Below are 17,290 nucleotides of genomic sequence, written 5' to 3'. Positions count from 1 at the left end.
ATTTTCCTATGATTTTACCCAATTAGAATATGTGCATTGTTATTTCAAATCCATTATAATTTATCATGAGTCACAACAAAACTCTCAAAGTCAATGAACATCCAAAATTAAATTTGAGTTGTCCCCTTGAACAATAAGTTATCAAATATTTTTTCCTTAAAATCCATAATCCAAATACACAAAACAGGAAATATTTTTTCAGACTCTAAATTCCAATATGTCTATGGAATTCCAAAGCCTCAATAGAATGAGAGGTAAATAAAAAGATTAGCCCTGTAACAACTATCATCATCATATCCACAAAGATCCAATTTCTAATTCACACATAAGTTTGTTAAATTTCTCACAAATCATTGTTCTATTCAAGAATTTTCCAATACGGTTTTTGTACTACAATTGAAAATTTTTACCTACCAAAACATTTCCCTTCCTCCAATGTCAGATCTTATATGAAATTCAAATTTTTTTTAACCATATCTCAAAAAACAAAATTCCAAAGGCCAAGTATAATTAAACTAAAAGCAAACAGAGAACATAAATTAAAATAAAATAAAATAAAGTAAAAAATTGTATGGATTAAAATAAAATAAAACAAAATAAAAAATTGTATGGAAGAACATGAAGAAGTAAGATTCGTAAATATTCATTAGATTTGAAACATCACCATAGATTTAACTTTGGATTAACAAAACACTACATACACAAAGATTCTTGTATAAACATCATGATCACATTTACAATGACAGAGTGTACCAAGTTCATATTTTTTATAATTTTTGGATTCAAAGCCCTAATATTTTAACTTTGAAGGATGAACAAACCTGTGCTCTTTTCCATCAATCGGTTGGAGTATGGCGAGGCAACGGCGATCAGGGGTGGATCGAAAGCTCTTCTCTCAGCCTCTCTCTCTCTCTCTCTCTCTCTCTCTCTCTCTCTCTCTCTTGTCTCTGATGCTTCACGTATCACAGATGATTTGGGAATTTTGAATCAGCTTTACTTTTTTTTTTTTTTTGAAATTACTAACCAAAACGACGTCGTTTTGGTTAGTTATATTCTCAGCCATTGGATCAACACACTTCAGGGCCAATTACTTCAGAGGATCCTGATACAAAAAAAAGAGGGTGCACTCTGAGAAAGGAGAATTTTCGAGAGAAAGAGAGAGACGGCGTGGAGACAGTGGAGAGGAAAAAAAAAAAGTTAGGGTTTTGTTTTGATAACTTTATTAATTTTTTAAGTGATTTTTTGATTTTTAAAAAAATATTGTGAGTGTAAAATCTATTTTTCTTAATTTATATTTAATTCGTCGTTTTTATTTATTTATTTGATGTTGGTTTGATTTTGTATTTGTATGTAGATGATGATTGATTTCATTATTTGGTTAGATGTGTATGTAAGGTTTAGAGTTTTTATATGTATTTATTTTATGATTGTAATCACACTCATGATTATATGAAATTAAAATAAACTTAGAACCCATAAATAAATTCCTTACACTTCATCATGACTCCATAGATTGTTATTTTATTTGAGTGTTGGTGAGAAAGAGTATTGAGAGGGTAATTTATCTGTAAATTGGGTCGGGCTAAGTATAACTGTTGAAATTGACCGACCTAGGCCAATCCCTTTGATGTCAGGCCGAAGAAACTTGGCCCTTTATCCCGATAGTTCGTTCGGAGGCAGTCTACCAGTGGCCCGGTTTGGTTGACTGGACCAAGGTATCGAAAGAAAAGAGAGTCGAGGTGCATGATAGCTCTGTAGGGCATCATCTAAATAGTGAAGACTTACGGTGTTGCCTAAAGTAGCATTGAGCTGTGTGAGCACGGTTGAGTCTAGCGTAGGGTACAACCATGTTAGCTCGGTTGAGCTGTTGCCAAACCGAGGTAAAGGGGTTTAAGGCATCTCACAGGACGTGCATTATCCGTGGGAGTGTGATTCCTAGGAGGACTCTGCTAAGGAGAGTTGAAGTCCTACTAGGATTGTGTCAGGCAGAATCTATAAAAGCTCATGACAGGACCTATGTACAGGTATTACAATTTCTACTCTAAAAAACATAGAGCTTTTTGTCTATTGTCTATTTGTTGATTTAGGCATCGGAGAGGTATCCGGCACACACCCACCAGCTAGCTCACGTTTGTGTTTTCAGGAAGTAGAGCGACGACGTTTGGAGGAGTGCAAACTTGATCAACAGGATTATAGGAGAAAATTATTTCATGCTCGTAAAATTGGCGCCCTCTATGGGAAATTGCAATCACAAAGAACAAACCTCTTGATTAAGTTTTCCTATAACTGATTTCAAATGACGCATAATGAAGATTTGTCGTAATCTGCTATTGATGGGCAAACCCCAAAGAGGGCGCGGGAGACGCGAAGACTTACCTCTTATCCCACCCATGACAGAGTTAGAGCCCCAGTGACAGAACCCTCGGAGGGATACACGGGAAAGACGGGGCTCCAGTCTTCGTCGCTCCCAAAGTCCTGGAAGGCAGAGGCGGAGGTTGGATCCTCAGGTTCTGGAAGATCGCGTGAGGGAGCAAGACGAATTGATACAGAGGATGGCGGCAGACATGGAGACAATGAAGCGTCAGATAAAGGACAAAGGGGTAATGGAAGAAGAGGTAGGCAAGAGCAGGGCGTACCCTCGCCACTCAAAAGATCGTGACAGGCAAGTCACACCGTCTCACATGGAGAGCAGAAGCCTAAGGATAAACGATACACAATCGAGGACTTCCAGGACTTGTTACTTCAGGTCTGAGAGAACGAGGATTGAAAGGTCTTACACAGAAGGAAGCAGTTATCAGCTCTCACATTCACACCAAAAGACATCTAGGCACACGGAGTTGCCTAGGTCGGCATACCTGTGGACAGTGCTTGAGGAAAGGGCTCGAAGAAGGGAAGACACTCAGGCTCGCGACCCTCGCAGAGTCTCCGCGCTAAAACGGCTGACCTCTAGAACACACGAGAGTGTCAAGGTTGGGATACCGATGCCAGAGCCGTGCCTTGCCTATGAATCAGCAGACAAAGTATTAGCAAGGTTGCAGAGCTCGCCGTTCGTTCCGGTGATAGAGAACGCACCATTACCCTCAGGCTTCCACCAACTCAAATTCACCACCTATGAGGGGAAGTCGGACCCCTACATGCACTTTCGCCACTTTTGCCAGGTTATGGCCGTATATCGGTGAAACGAGGCTCTAATGTGTATCATGTTTCCTTCCAGCCTTGGTGACCTGGGATTAACATGGTTTGAAAGGTTGCCATAAGGTAGTATAGCTTCATGGGCGCAACTAGTGGAGGCGTTCGTGACCAGGTTCAGAACGAACACCAAGACACAAGTAGAGATTGACTAGCTTCTCTCTATAGACATGGGTTTTACAATAACCGACATTGGGAGATTTTTAATCAGATTTGAGATTGCCCTACAAACCTAGCTATTGCGCAGTACAAGTGAGGTTTGCCAGCTGGCAATAGATTGATGAATTCAATGACGATGATGCCACCCTTCACAATGGAGGCCCTAATAGAAAGAGTGCATCAGCACATTCGGGTAGAAGAAGATATCGCCCGCGCCAAGGCAAAGGCTGGAATAACAGCATTGTTAGACAAGAAACCTGCGGCAAAAGTTAACATGGTCGAGCGGGAAGAACAACTGAGCAAGAATGGGCGAGGTAGACGGGCCAACAGAGAGGATCCCCAAGTAAGGAAGTTGAGAGTCCGCACGGTTATCACCACGGTATTCCATAAACCCATCTACCAGATTCTTAGCGAGATACGCAACGAACCCTTCGTTCGGTGGCCAGCCAAGTTGGGAGAAGTACAAAGGGGCTACAATGAGAGGCACCGTTGCACCTTCTATGATGAAAAGGGGCACCGAACTAAAAATTGTACACCATTGAAGCAACATCTAGAGGAGTTAGTGGCCGCTGGTCACCTGGACCAACATATAGAAGGGGGAACACAGCTGGCCCCCTAAGACCGCAACAGGCCGAATGGGATACTTGTCGACGGTCCACCCCAAGGTGTAATCAACGTGACACATGGGATCATCGAACCTGAGCGGGTATGTGAGCTCAGAGGGATGATCAAAAAGGCTGAGCACTTGAGAGATGTACTAAGTGCACAACCTATCGTCAAAAGGAAAAAAACAGAGGCAACGAACGTCATTCCTTTTTCTTACAGGGACTTATCAAGGTTACAATGCCTTCACAACGACGCATTGGTGGTTACTTTGCGCATCAAGAACTTCGACATCAAGCGGATCCTAATTGACCAAGGGAGCTCTTATGAGATAATGTACTACGAGACCTTCAAACAACTAAAATTGGAGGACAGAGACTTGGCACCCACAACATCTCCCTTAGTCGGCTTCAACTCAATGCCAGAATGGCCGGTGGACAAGATAATCCTACCAGTCAAGGCAGGAACAATGACGAAACAGGTGAAATTTTGGGTATTGAAAGTCTCTTCCACTTACAATATAATTTTAGGAAGAGCATGGCTGCACGCCATGCGATTGGTGGCATCAACCTACCATCAGGTGCTATGATTTCCCAACGAAATCGGTGTGATTGAAGAAGTATTAGGGGACCAAATCATGTCGAAACAGTGCTTCGTTACAGTAAACGGCAGTCGGGCTGCAAAAGGGTTTACAGATGGTAGAAGAGCCAGAAAGCAACGAATTGTTCGCAGACGTCAGCAAAACAGCCGAACAAAAGGCAGTAGAAGACTTGCTAGAGGTAAAGATAGATGAGAAAAATCCAAAGAGGTCCTTTTAGCTCGGCTTATCTCTGTCCAACACTGAGAGATTAAAGATCATGGAGTTTTTGATCTTTAACATTGAAGTGTTTGCTTGGACGTCGTATGACATGCTTGGCATTGACCCTAACTTCATTTGCCATAAACTCAATGTCCACCCAACCGCCAGACCAATTATACAGCGAACTCACCGATTGATACTCCACTACGCAGAGATAGTGGCAGAAGAGGTAGGGAACCTACTGGAAGCAGGGGCAATCAGAGAAGTACACTATCTTAGGTAGATTTCCAGCACTGTAGTGGTACCAAAAAAGAACAGCAAATGACGCGTTTGCGTGGACTACAAAACAGCCAACAAAGCATGCCTAAAGGACAGCTTCCCCCTACCATGAATAGACCAACTAGTAGACCTAACAGCAGGGCATAACCGACTTAGCTTTCTTGATGCGTATCGCGGTTACCATCAGATCGCTATGTATGAACTGGATTAGGAGGTCACATCATTTACAACACCCAGAGGACTATACTGTTACAAGGTCATGCCCTTTGGCCTAAAGAACGCAGGGGCTACATTCCAACGGATGATCACCAAAATGTTTGAACCATTGTTACGCAGAACAATGGAGGCTTACATAGATGACATGGTGGTCAAAAGCAGAGATGAGTAAGACCATCTCAGGGACCTAGATGAAATGTTTTAAATTTTGAAGTCCCACAAGTTGTGTCTGAACTCATCTAAGTGCGCATTCAACGTAGGGTCGTGCAAATTCCTGGGCTTTGTAGTGACCAACTGGGGTATAGAAGCTGATCCCTCTCAGATCAAAGCCATCCAAGATCTCGAGAGGCCCAACATAGTCAAAGAGGTGCAGCATCTCACTGGCCTAGCAGTCGCGCTCAACCAGTTCGTAAGTCGGTCGTCAGACAAGTGTCGACCATTCTTCCAGGCATTGAAGACCAAGTTTGAGTGGGATGATGAGTGCGATCGCGCCCTGGAAAGCTTGAAAGACTACATGACCTCTCTTCCGTTGTTAGTAACCCTAGTACCAGGAGAAGAGCTCTTTTTGTACTTAGTAGTTTCCTAGCATGTAGTTAGCACAGTGTTGGTCAGAGCAGAGGGAATACAACACTTGCCTATCTTTTATGTTAGCAAGACATTACTGGGCGCTGAAACAAGGTACCTGCCATTGGAAAATCTGGCCTTAGCCTTGATGATGGCTTCAAGAAAGTTGTCACACTATTCCATGCCCACACCGTGATTATCTTAACAGCTTTTCCTTTAAAAGTCTTATTTGAGAGGGCGGATTTTTCTAGACAAATCTTGAAATGGGCAGTGGAGTTGGAGCAGTTCGACATTAAGTTTAATTCAACCAAGAACCGCAATAAAGGCTCAAGCTTTTGCAGATTTCGTGGGCGAGTTCATGCCAGGAAGTCATCATGTTTACCCGATCGACTTGATTGGGGAAACCAAAAGAAGGGGGAAAAGTGCCGTAGGAATTGCGCAGCCCTCAAAGCAGGACGCCCAACAGCATGGCAAGCCATTTAGGCTTGAGGAGAGGGAAGAAGGAACAAACCAGAGCACTACCAGCGAGGACTCATCCAAAAGTAGAGTCTTGAGACAGTCAGACAATGAGGATCAAAGCCCAACGGTAGACATTAACCTAGATAAAGGCATCGGCAACACCCCTGATCCCAAGACATCATCAGACCCCTCCACTTGCTGGAAGTTATTTATCGGAGAGATGTGGAAACTCTTTATAGATGGAGCATCTAATAGGCACGGTGCATGACTGGGCATAGTCCTCATCTCACCGGATGGCCTAACAATTGAACAAGCAGTCAACCTTGGCTTCCCAACATCCAACAGTGAGGTGGAGTACGAGGCATTACTAGCAGGTTTGAAATCGGCACTTCGCATGAAGGCCACCGAGTTGATGGTGTACAGTGACTCCTAGCTGGTAGTCAACCAGATTTTAGGCGACTATGAGGCAAAGGATGATAGGATGGCTACGTACCAAGACTTGGTCAGACAGGAGATCATGAAGTTTGAAGTAGTCCGGATAGAGCAAATCGGCCAGGAGGAAAATAGTAAAGCAGATGAGCTGGCCGGTTTTACGTCAATGGCAGATATATCTATCTTACACCCATTGTTGATTGACTTCCTACCCAGACCAAGCATTGAAGAACCCGAAGCAGCCGAAGCATGTTGTGTCGAGCTAGGCCCTTCTTGGATAGACCCCATCATAATATTTTTAAAAGATGGCATCTTACTTGAAGAAAAGAAAGAAGCCAACAAAATTCGAGCAAAGTCACAGAGATTTTGGCTCTCTCCATCACTAGCATTGTACAAAAGATCCTTCACAGGACCTTACTTGAAGTGCGTCCATCCCAGCAAGGTCGAGGCGTTTGCGGAAGCCACCAAGGGGGAAGGTCATTGGCTTACCGAGCAATTTCACAAGGGTATTGGTGGCCATATATGCAAGCAAATTCAGAGAAATATGTCAAGAAGTGCGAGAAATGTCAGAAGTTCGCACACCAAATACATCAACCAGCCAGAGAGCTTCTACCATTGACCAGCCCGTGGCACTTTGCAATGTGGGGCCTAGATATAGTATGACCACTCCTAACTGCACTCGGTAACAAAAAGTTCTTCCTCGTAGCAACGAAATATTTCACAAAATGGGTAGAGGCAGAAGCACTCGCATCCATAAAAGAAAAGGACATCAAGAGGTTCGTCTAGCAAAACATCATAACTCGGTTCGGCATACCCAAGGCTCTAATATCCAACAACGGCACTCAGTTCGATGGCAAAATCTTTAGGGTTTCGAAGAATACAAGATAGAATTCTACAACTCTACACCGGCGTACCCCCAAGCTAATGGCCAGGCTGAGGCTTCCAACAAAGTAGTCTTATACGGTTTGAAGAAGAGATTGGAAAGAGCAAAAGGCAAGTGGGCTGAGGAACTTTCCCATGTCTTATGGGCCTACAGTACCACACCTTGGCGATCAACTAGAGAAACACCATTTTCATTGGCCTATGGCATGGAGGCAGTAATCCCACTAGAAGTGGGCCTCCCTACTATTAGAAGCAAGAATTTTGACCCAAACTTGAATGGTGAAGCCATAGCCCTCGAACTCAACCATGCAAAAGAAAGAAGAGAAAGAGCATTGGTGCACATTGTCTCTTATCAACAAAAATTGTCCAGAAAATACAACAAAACAGTGCACCCAAGACAATTTAAGATTAAAGATTTGCCAATTTCAAACTATTTTATTTTTAGCTTGTTCTTAAATCAGACTTGTAATTTTTTTTTTTATAATAAAACAAGTAGATTTTTTTCTAGCGAAATTCTTTTCTTGTAGAAGTTGTTCATATTTATTGCCGACTGAAGACAATAAAGAAGGTTGGCAGGTTTGACCAGCACTTTCTCTTCTTTAGCTGAGATAAGGATCTAGGCTCAAGATCGTTGGCAAGTTTGACCAACACTTTTTCTTCTTCAGCCAAGATAAGGATCTAGGCTCAAGATGGTTGGCAAGTTTGACCAACACTTTTTCTTATTCAACCAAGATAAAGATCTAGGCTCAAGATGGTTGGCAAGTTTGACCAACACTTTTTCTTCTTTAGCCGAGATAAGGATCTAGGCCCAAGAAGGTTGGCAGGTTTGACCAACACTTAGTTCTCTTCTTCAGCCGGGATAAGGATCTAGGCCCAAGAAGGTTGGTAGGTTATGTTAGTTAGTTCTTTAGCTGAGGTAAGGGTCTAGACTCAAGTAAGATTACAGCTTTAATAAAGGTATAACCGAGCTAACTAGCTGAAATAAAGATCTAGGCTCACATCTCGGTAATAAAAGTTTTGCAGTCTCCCAAAGTTGTGTTTTAGCCAGGGTAAGTATCTCAGCCGAACAAGGTGGGCATGATAAAGGTATAACTGAGCTAACTAGACCGGCTGGGCATATAACAAAATTGATGCACTACAAAACAAGTAAACTGAACAAACATATGCGAAAAGAGAAAAGTTTTTCTTTCATTCATTTGAAATTAAGTACAAAATGAGGGGCTTGTAGCCCGGTTACATCATTAGAGGAAAGAAAGGAAAAAGAAATCAAGCAAAAAGGTCGTCCAACTCGACATCCAAGTCAACCTAGGCTTTGCCGCTGGTTAGACCGGATTGGACATCCACCTTTTGGATTAGCTCACTCTCAGGCTCCACGTCCACCGTGCTGGGCACAGGTTGGCTGAGTGGATCCACCCGAGCTTGTGTAGAGAGTTGAAGATTGGGGTCGGTGTTAGCAAGAGGGGTGTTAGATGGATCTGGCGTCTCTTCTTCCTCCCCCTCTTGGAGAAACTTTTGCTGGACCGTGTTGGCGTAGTCCGTCATATAGCTCAGTATAAAGTGAGGGAGAGAGTTCAGAAAGACCTCGAAATCAGGTCCTTGACCGAGCTTGGCAGCTGTAGCCGTCCACCCACATTTGAAGAAGATATCCTTTGATGCCTCACATTGTTGGACGTAGAGCTCCTCACCTTCTTTAAACTCGCGATCCTCAGCGTCCTCCATCCGTTTCTGCAATGCTTTTATTTTGGCGTCTTTCTTCTTTTCCAGCTTTGCCAACTCCCGCAGATATCGATCTTTCTTCTCGGTTAAAGCTTTTTGCTTGTCAACTTCTGTCGAGTTGACCAGTCTAGGAAACCATACATCCTCTGATTCCAGCTCGGCCAGCTTAGCCTTAGCCTCTTTTAGCTCAGCCGCTTTGGCATCAGCGATGACCAATCGAGCCATTTTTCGTAGCTCAAGGACACGTTTGTGAGGCACTTGGCTCTTTTGGAGGGCCTGCACAAACATTCAGAATGGTGACTTAAAACCGACCAGTGGGTCCGTAATGGTATCAATCATTGGGTTACAGGGATTTTAGAGTTTACCAGTATCATGGACTTAGACGCCGAGCGGATTACCTTAAGCTCGGTCAAACCCTCGTGCCGCTCCATGTCGGCGGGAAGACAGACGCTCTTTGCCAAGTTAAAGGCTAGGAGGTGGTCATTTTCAGCACTAATAGAGTCGGAGGTTGTTATTGCGTGACCCCTGAAGGACATAGTTGGTACCCACACCGGAGGGGATGGAGGATTTGAAGGGCTTGGCTGGTTGCGACCTTGGGGCAACGTGGCTTCTGGTAGCTTGGTTTCTGGTGGCTTAATATCATCCTCGCCTATCAGGTGTTGTGAGGCAGAACTGGTACGGGGTCATTTGTTTGGCCGATATGACGAAGCTTGGGTAGTGGGGAGGCCCACCACAGCGTCACGTGATTGACCGACCTGTGTTACCTCGGTTTGAACCTTGGCAGTGGGAGCTGTGGTTTGCTCGGTGATTAGGGCTTGGACGGCTTGTTTCTTGGCCATTTCTTGCTCTTCTGTCAAAAGAATAAGGTTGATTTGGGGTAGGTTTGGGTCTAGTTTAGATGATGGTTTGAGAAGAAAGTCAGTAACCCTAGTCTTCTTCCTTCCACTATACCGATAGGTCGGCTCTAAGTTTAGTAGCTCGGCCCAATCATAGTGGCGGTATCGAAGTGTAACATAAAAGGCGTCTTGATTGGCGTAAGTCTAGTGTGATTTAAGCTGGTTTAAATCTACAAGAAAGAAAGACAAAGAACGGGTTAGCACGGTGGTTAATTGGAACAGCAATGAAAAAGTGAACCGATGTGTTCTTACCAGCAGTTCTTTTATTCCAATTTATATTATAGCCTGGTATCTGGGCTTCCTGATCTTCAAAATTGCCAGAAACCCAGATGAAATCGTTATCGTTTAAATCTTTGTCTGGTGTGTTTTTATAATTTTTTTCTTGGCCTCTTCTTACTCTGAGGTAGTACACCTAACCGTCATCATTTTGGTCGAGCGAGTATTGATGAAATAGCTCAGCCAATCCAAGGTTGAGGCCGAGCCTACAGTTCAGCTCGGTGATGCCATTTATTATTCTATAAATGTTTGTGGAGAGTTGGGTTGGTCACAATCTTGTTTGCCTAACTCACATATAAGGGGATGTACAGGGAATCGAAGCCCGACCTCTACAATTGATATGACTGTAAATGGGATGAAGCTCGGTTTGCCCCAGGGCGTGGTGTCTAGCTCGACCAAGGAAAGGTGGACGTCTTCAGGGATATGGTAATCTTTTCAGAATTTGGCTATGGCCCCAGGCGAGTTTACCAGAAATCAATATTTACCCATTAAACTTAAAGGTTGTTGTGTAAAAATGAAGCATGATAGGATAGCTCGGCGCTGATGTGGCTTTGGATGGCTTGGTTGAGCAATGGCGTCAAGGGGCAAGGTGCAATGGTGTGCCTGACCAACCTAGTCAAGTCTGCAAAGTGGAAATAGAAAGGGGTTATGCCCAACCGAGCTAAATAACAAGTTAAGACTAAGTCTAAGCGGCGACACGTGGGCATGTATTGGGTTTGTGTTCGGTTACGGACTTGTTGGAAGAACATAATTATTTTGGTTCGGTAAAAAGCAGCATTTTAGCTCGGTTTGTTCGACCTATGTTCTTTAGTCTGGTCGAAACCGAGCCTAAAAACCACGAACGGGATTTCATTCCGGTTGCAGCGTGGTTTTGGATCAAACATATGGCGCAAAGACTAAGTTTAGTCCCAGCTAAATGTGTTTTCAATGTTACACATAGGGTTTTCAAGGTTCTTAGCACTAGTGCAGTCCTTAAGTACATATATGGTGCAGAAATGCAAATTCTTTGGAAGTAAATGTGAACGTGTGTTATAGAATTAGGTACAAAGATGAAGAACGTACCGATTGAGGAATGAGATCTAAATCCAATCTGAAGAAATAACACTAGCAGCTATAATGAATGTAAGAGATGCGAGGGCCTAGTTTTGAAATGTAGGAAGATTTAGGGGCTCAGGAGGACAAGGGTTTTTTCAAGCTGGAAGATGAACAGTAGGAGTTGGTGTTCGAAGAAAGGGCTTTTGTATAGGCATCAAAACGGCGGGACTTTTCAAACTTTTTTGATAAATGTGGAACGACTGTCATAGTACGAAGGAGCAATGGATGCCTGCCACGTGTCCCAGTAAAAGTACGATGTCAGGTACGTGAAACGATGGGCCATATGACAAGCACGGTTCAGAAGAAATCGAGATACCTGGAAATGAGCGTACCTACAGATTGGATGGGAGGAGTATGTCATCACAGTCAGGTTACTTTCTGGTTCAAAAGGGTTGAATATCTTAGCACGGCTTGAGAAAATTAATCTCATTCATGCTCTGCAGAAAGAATTAAGGGGTAAATGAGAGGGTAATTTATGTATAAATTGGGCCAAGCTAAGTACAACTGTTGAAATTGACTGAGCTAGGCCAATCTCTTTGATGTCGGGCCGAACTACGAGATGAGGTAAGAAACTTGACCCTTTATCTCGACAGTTCGGTCGGAGGCAGTCTACCAGTGGCCCGGTCTGGTTGACTGGATCGAGGTATCGGAGGAAAGAGAACCGAGGTGTATGATAGCTCTGTAAGGCGTCGTCTAAACAGTGAAGAATTACGGTGTTGCCTAAAGTAGCATCGAGCTGTGTGAGCACGGTTGAATCTAGTGTAGGGCACAACCATGCTAGCTTGGTTGAGCTGTTGCCAAACCGAGATAAAGGGGTTTAAACCATCTCACTTGGTTGGTAGTGAGTAAGATGTTATCAGAATGTGCATTATCCTTGGGAGTGTGATTTCTAGGAGGACTCTGCTAAGGAGAGTTGAAGTCCTATTAGGATTGTGCTAGGCAAAATCTATAAAAGCTCATGACATGACCTATGTATAGGTATCACAATTTCTACTCTAAAAAACACAGAACTTTTTGTCTATTGCCTATTGCCTATTTGCTAACTTAGGCATCAGAGAGGTATCCGGCACACACCCCTGACTAGCTCATGTTTGTGTTTTCAGGAAATAGAGTGACCTTTGGAGGAGTGCAAACTCGATCAATAAGATTATACGAGATGTTACCCAAAAAGCAACCTAAGAGGGGGGTGAATTAGGTTTCTACAAAATAAAATTAATAATACCACAATAAAATTAACTACTAGTACAACAAATTATTAACAAGCACAACGATGAACTTAACAGTAAATGATCAAGCAAAATAACAATGAAGTATAACTAACATATAAGGTAAATCAAATGATTAACACATGAATATTAGATAGCTATAACAGTAGTATGAAAGTAAAGAGATTAGGGAAGATGAGACAAACAGATTTATAGTGGTTTAGTTTCAACCAAGCCTACATCCACTCCTTAAGCTTCACTTGAGATTTTCCGCTATCTTCTAGCTTCATAGGGGTGCTAGCAACCTCTTTACAAATGGAGCAATCCTCCACGGATTTTACACAGACTTCACAAGCCCAAACCCTTGCAAATCTTAGGTGATTCACAATCACTCTCAAGATTTCAAGAACAAAGTGTTTACAATACTTTTACAAGATGAAATGGTATTTTTGCTTTCAAAGAAAGCTTACAATAAATATCTCTCAAATATGGATATATAAAATGAAACTTTGATTTTTCTGTAAATCTCACACAGGAAAGATAGGCTTAAAGCTGTAAGGCTCAGTGTATAATTTCTGAGAAAAGATGTGAGTAATTATAGATCAAGAATATTTTCAAGTTTTTTGTAACTTGTTTACATTAGAGGCTTTGGTATATATAATGAAAATTATAGCCGTTTATAACCGTTGTATTCATTTGAATTTATAGCCGTTTATAGCCATTGTAGTCATTTGAATTTATAGTCGTTTATAACCGTTGTACTTCCATCATTACCAATTTGAATATCATCCACTCCATCATTGCAAATTTGAATATATTTCACTTGAACCTTTTGAATCTTTTGGCCTTTTAAACTTTTATAGCGGTTTATAGCCATTGTACTTCCATTATTACTAATTTGAATATATTCCATTTGAACCATTTGAACCTTTTGGCTTGTTGCTGTGCCAGGCTGTTTGAACCTTTGTTTTGGGCTGTTTGAACTCCTGATTTAATCAAATATTAAATACATTCTAACAATATTTAGGATAAAGGTTTAGGTGAGAAATAATGGGACAAAATAAATTTTGAACCTTTGTTTTGGGCTTTTTGAACTTCTGATTTAGTTAAATATTAAATACATTCTAACAAAATTTAGGACAAAGGTTTAGGTGAGAAATAATGAGATAAAATAAATTTTGGATTCTATTTTTCTCTTTCAAATAAATCATCAAAATAAATTTTGGATTCTATTTTTCTCTTTCAAATAAATCATCAAAATAAATTTTAATTTTATTTTTCTCTTCCAAATCAAATTAAAATATAATTAAATAAATCATCAAAATAAATAAGTCTAACACGAGAAAATTATTTCGTGCTCGTACAAGTGTATAAAAAAAAGGTGAAAATTATGAGATTTATTTGAATGCCTTAGGCTTGGCATTGTTATGTTGTTTTCATGAGTAGATAAGAGATTGTATATATATATATATATATTGTTACCTCGTGCTCAGGAGTAGACGAGTGTTTTGATTTACACGCGCACGTAGATACTAACCATTTGGGGAGTGTAGGTCAAATTAGGGACGATATCCCCGTGCAAGTTTGGCTTCAGAGCGGTGTTAGGTATACGGGAGGCACATGGAATCTATGTGTAGGCCGGAAGTGGAGGGCTGAAGTGGTGGAGTTAAGGTACAAAAAGTTAAGTATGAACTTATTGGTATAGTTTGAATTGCTTTGATTTGTACATCTCGAAAAATAGTAAATGACCTTGATGAATTATGAAATTTGGGTAGAAGCATGTATATGTAATTTTAGATAACTTTTGTGTTTTAACTTTGTACTAAAAAGATCGATTAGAACTCGTAATCGGATGATCTTGGTTACAATAGTTTTTATTCATTTTAGCACTGCAAATTTTAGATGTTGTTTTAACCCACGAAACTAGCTCATTTTTATTAATTTCACGTAAACTGAAGTAGAACAGTATTTTGAACACTTTTTGTGTTTTGAATTTTTCTGAAAAAAAATCATCTTAGGATAGTTTCTTTTCTTTTTCAGTTCTAGATTTTTTTGATTGAATTTCGTGTAGATTCTTCTATTAAGTTTTTCTCTCAACTTGGTTAGTTTTTACTAAATTCGTTCGCAAAGCCTTTTAGGAAATTTGATTCTGTACAACTTTTGTTTTTTGAGTTTTGGTCAATTCGAATGATTTAAGTATGAAACAGTATGTTTTTATAGTTCTTCAGCCATATACTTATGATTAAATAATACTAACTTTATTTTTTACAAAATGGTGGGTCTTATTAACTTTCTATGCAGGGCTGACCCACCATATCCTTTTATGTTTATTTTGTTATTTTATACTCAAATTATATTTAGTTGTGTACGGACAAGAAACTAAATGCCACCGTATCTTGGAAAACTACCTATTCATTTCGGTGCGAGTGAAACTACTTGTCTTGTCCCATAACAAGAATTAATTGTATTTTTATTTGTGTTTGGTGGACACGTGGGTGTCAAATATTTGCACTCATACCAGTATACTTGTATACTGACCCGTTTTGTCTCTTGGCATCTTAGGTGCGTTCTGTTTGAGCGCAGCCAAGCTTCCTTTGTATGATTAGTTGAGAGTACGGTGGTTGTAGACACCCCATTTTTGACCGACCTTAAGACTCAGACGTCACCGATTGAGTGCTTGGTGATGTTGCATAATGTACTCGTTCAGAAGTTTCAGAGTCGCGGCCGTGAGCCCTGCCTCCGGACTTCCGAACCCTTTTCTGTGCCTTGTCTCGGTTTGCGAGCTAGACTCAGTTTTCTCTGTTTCTTTTCCTGAGGGGAGGGAGAGGTCCCGTAGACCATCTCTCAATGTTTGCAGGCTACATTTGGTGGCCGTAAGCCATTTTTCCCATTTCGGAGTCTGGTTCCCGGTTTTCGGAGCCGTCAGGCCGTGTGCCTCGGTTCGGGACCGCTTAACCATCTCCTGTTGCTCTGATTTTTGGCATACATCTTATTTGCTCCCTTTTGAGGGACACTGGGGTCCCAGAAACCCACTTCGTGGCCGAACGCCACTTTCGGTGTTTAACAGCCCATTTTCGGGATCCCGAACTGCGTGTTTTGGCTCCCGAACATTCGTTTTGCAACGGTTTTCGTTCATTTTTGGAAGGTACCTCTGTTTTATCACAGGGAAGGTCACTGAAGGGTGGGAGGCCAGCAATTGTTGCAGCAGCCAGTTATCTCTCCTCCGGAGCCTCCCGGCGCCCGTTTTTCCAACTTCCGGGCTAATGTTGAACACCCTAGGGTTAGTGTTGCCAACTTTCAACCACATATCTGTGATCTACACACCTAGGAGGCCCCTAAAAGTTGGTGGCCGGCCATTAAGGTCACCTGACCCTTTTGACCCCTTTCTTCCGGGCTAATGTTGAACCCCTTGGACCCCTTTTCTTGAACTTTGAACCACATATCTGTGATGTACACACCTGGGAGGCCACGAAAAGTTCATGGCCGGCCAGTAATTCAACTTGACCCTTTTGACCCCCTATTTCCGAGCCAATGTTGAACCCCTTGGACCCACTTTCTCGGATTTTTAACCACATGGTTGTGTTATACACACATAGGGGTACCTCTCCAGTAGCTGGCCGGCCAGAAAATCGCATTGACCCTTTTGACCCCTAGCCGGCCGGCTAGGGGGTGTGGCCGGCCGGCCACCTCCAGCAAAAGTGAGAGGCCGGCCGTGTTCCTCGCACTGTGCACTTTACAGCTGTGGGGCAATATCCCCCAGATATTTTCTGTATCCGGGGGATATTTTGTGGGGGAGTTTTGCTCTCCTTCTCCCCCACCTTTACACCCCCTTTTGAACCCTTTTAACCAGCTGGTGGCCTCACTTACAAGGGTTAGAAAAACTCTCCTTCAAGCTTCCATAGCCAACTCCATCTTCTTCCTTCTCAACTCTTGAAAAAACCCTAAGTCCCTAACCATTATTCCTTCTACACCACCAAGCTCTACCACCACCATCTCATTTCCAGCAACAAGGAAGGATTCTTGAAGGCTAAAGAAGCTGCAAATCCATCCAAGAAGCAACAAAAGTTTGAATCTTCAAGGGTAAGTAACACTTTTACCCTTTTGACCCTTTTTCTTGATCTATTTCTAAGTCCCACTTCTTTTTGGTTTCAAGCTCCGGCCCTAACTGAAAAGGGCCATCTTTTGAGCTCATCTTAACTTCTCATTAAGGGCTCAACCCTGTTTGAGCCCTCCATAATATACTTGCTTCAATGATCCTCTTGTATGTCATAGTTTTGCATGCTATTTTTGGCCCATGAGAAATCTGTTTTTGAGCATGTTATAAACTGATATAAGGCTTATTTTGAGCCCCTCTTCAACATTGGAGAAGGGCTCAACATTGTTTGGTGCTTCCATGTGTCACTTGTAGTTATATCCCCTATTTGGCCCCATTTTTGCATAAATTGATAGCCCTCTTTGCTTCTGTTTTTGGCCCTTGGTCCGAACTAAAAGTGGCCTTATTTTGGCCTATACCTCATGTT

This window comes from Camellia sinensis, chromosome 4 (assembly GCF_055761805.1).
Source record: "Camellia sinensis isolate YWXY chromosome 4, ASM5576180v1, whole genome shotgun sequence".
NCBI lineage: Eukaryota > Viridiplantae > Streptophyta > Magnoliopsida > Ericales > Theaceae > Camellia > Camellia sinensis.
This window is presented reverse-complemented; position numbering follows the sequence as displayed.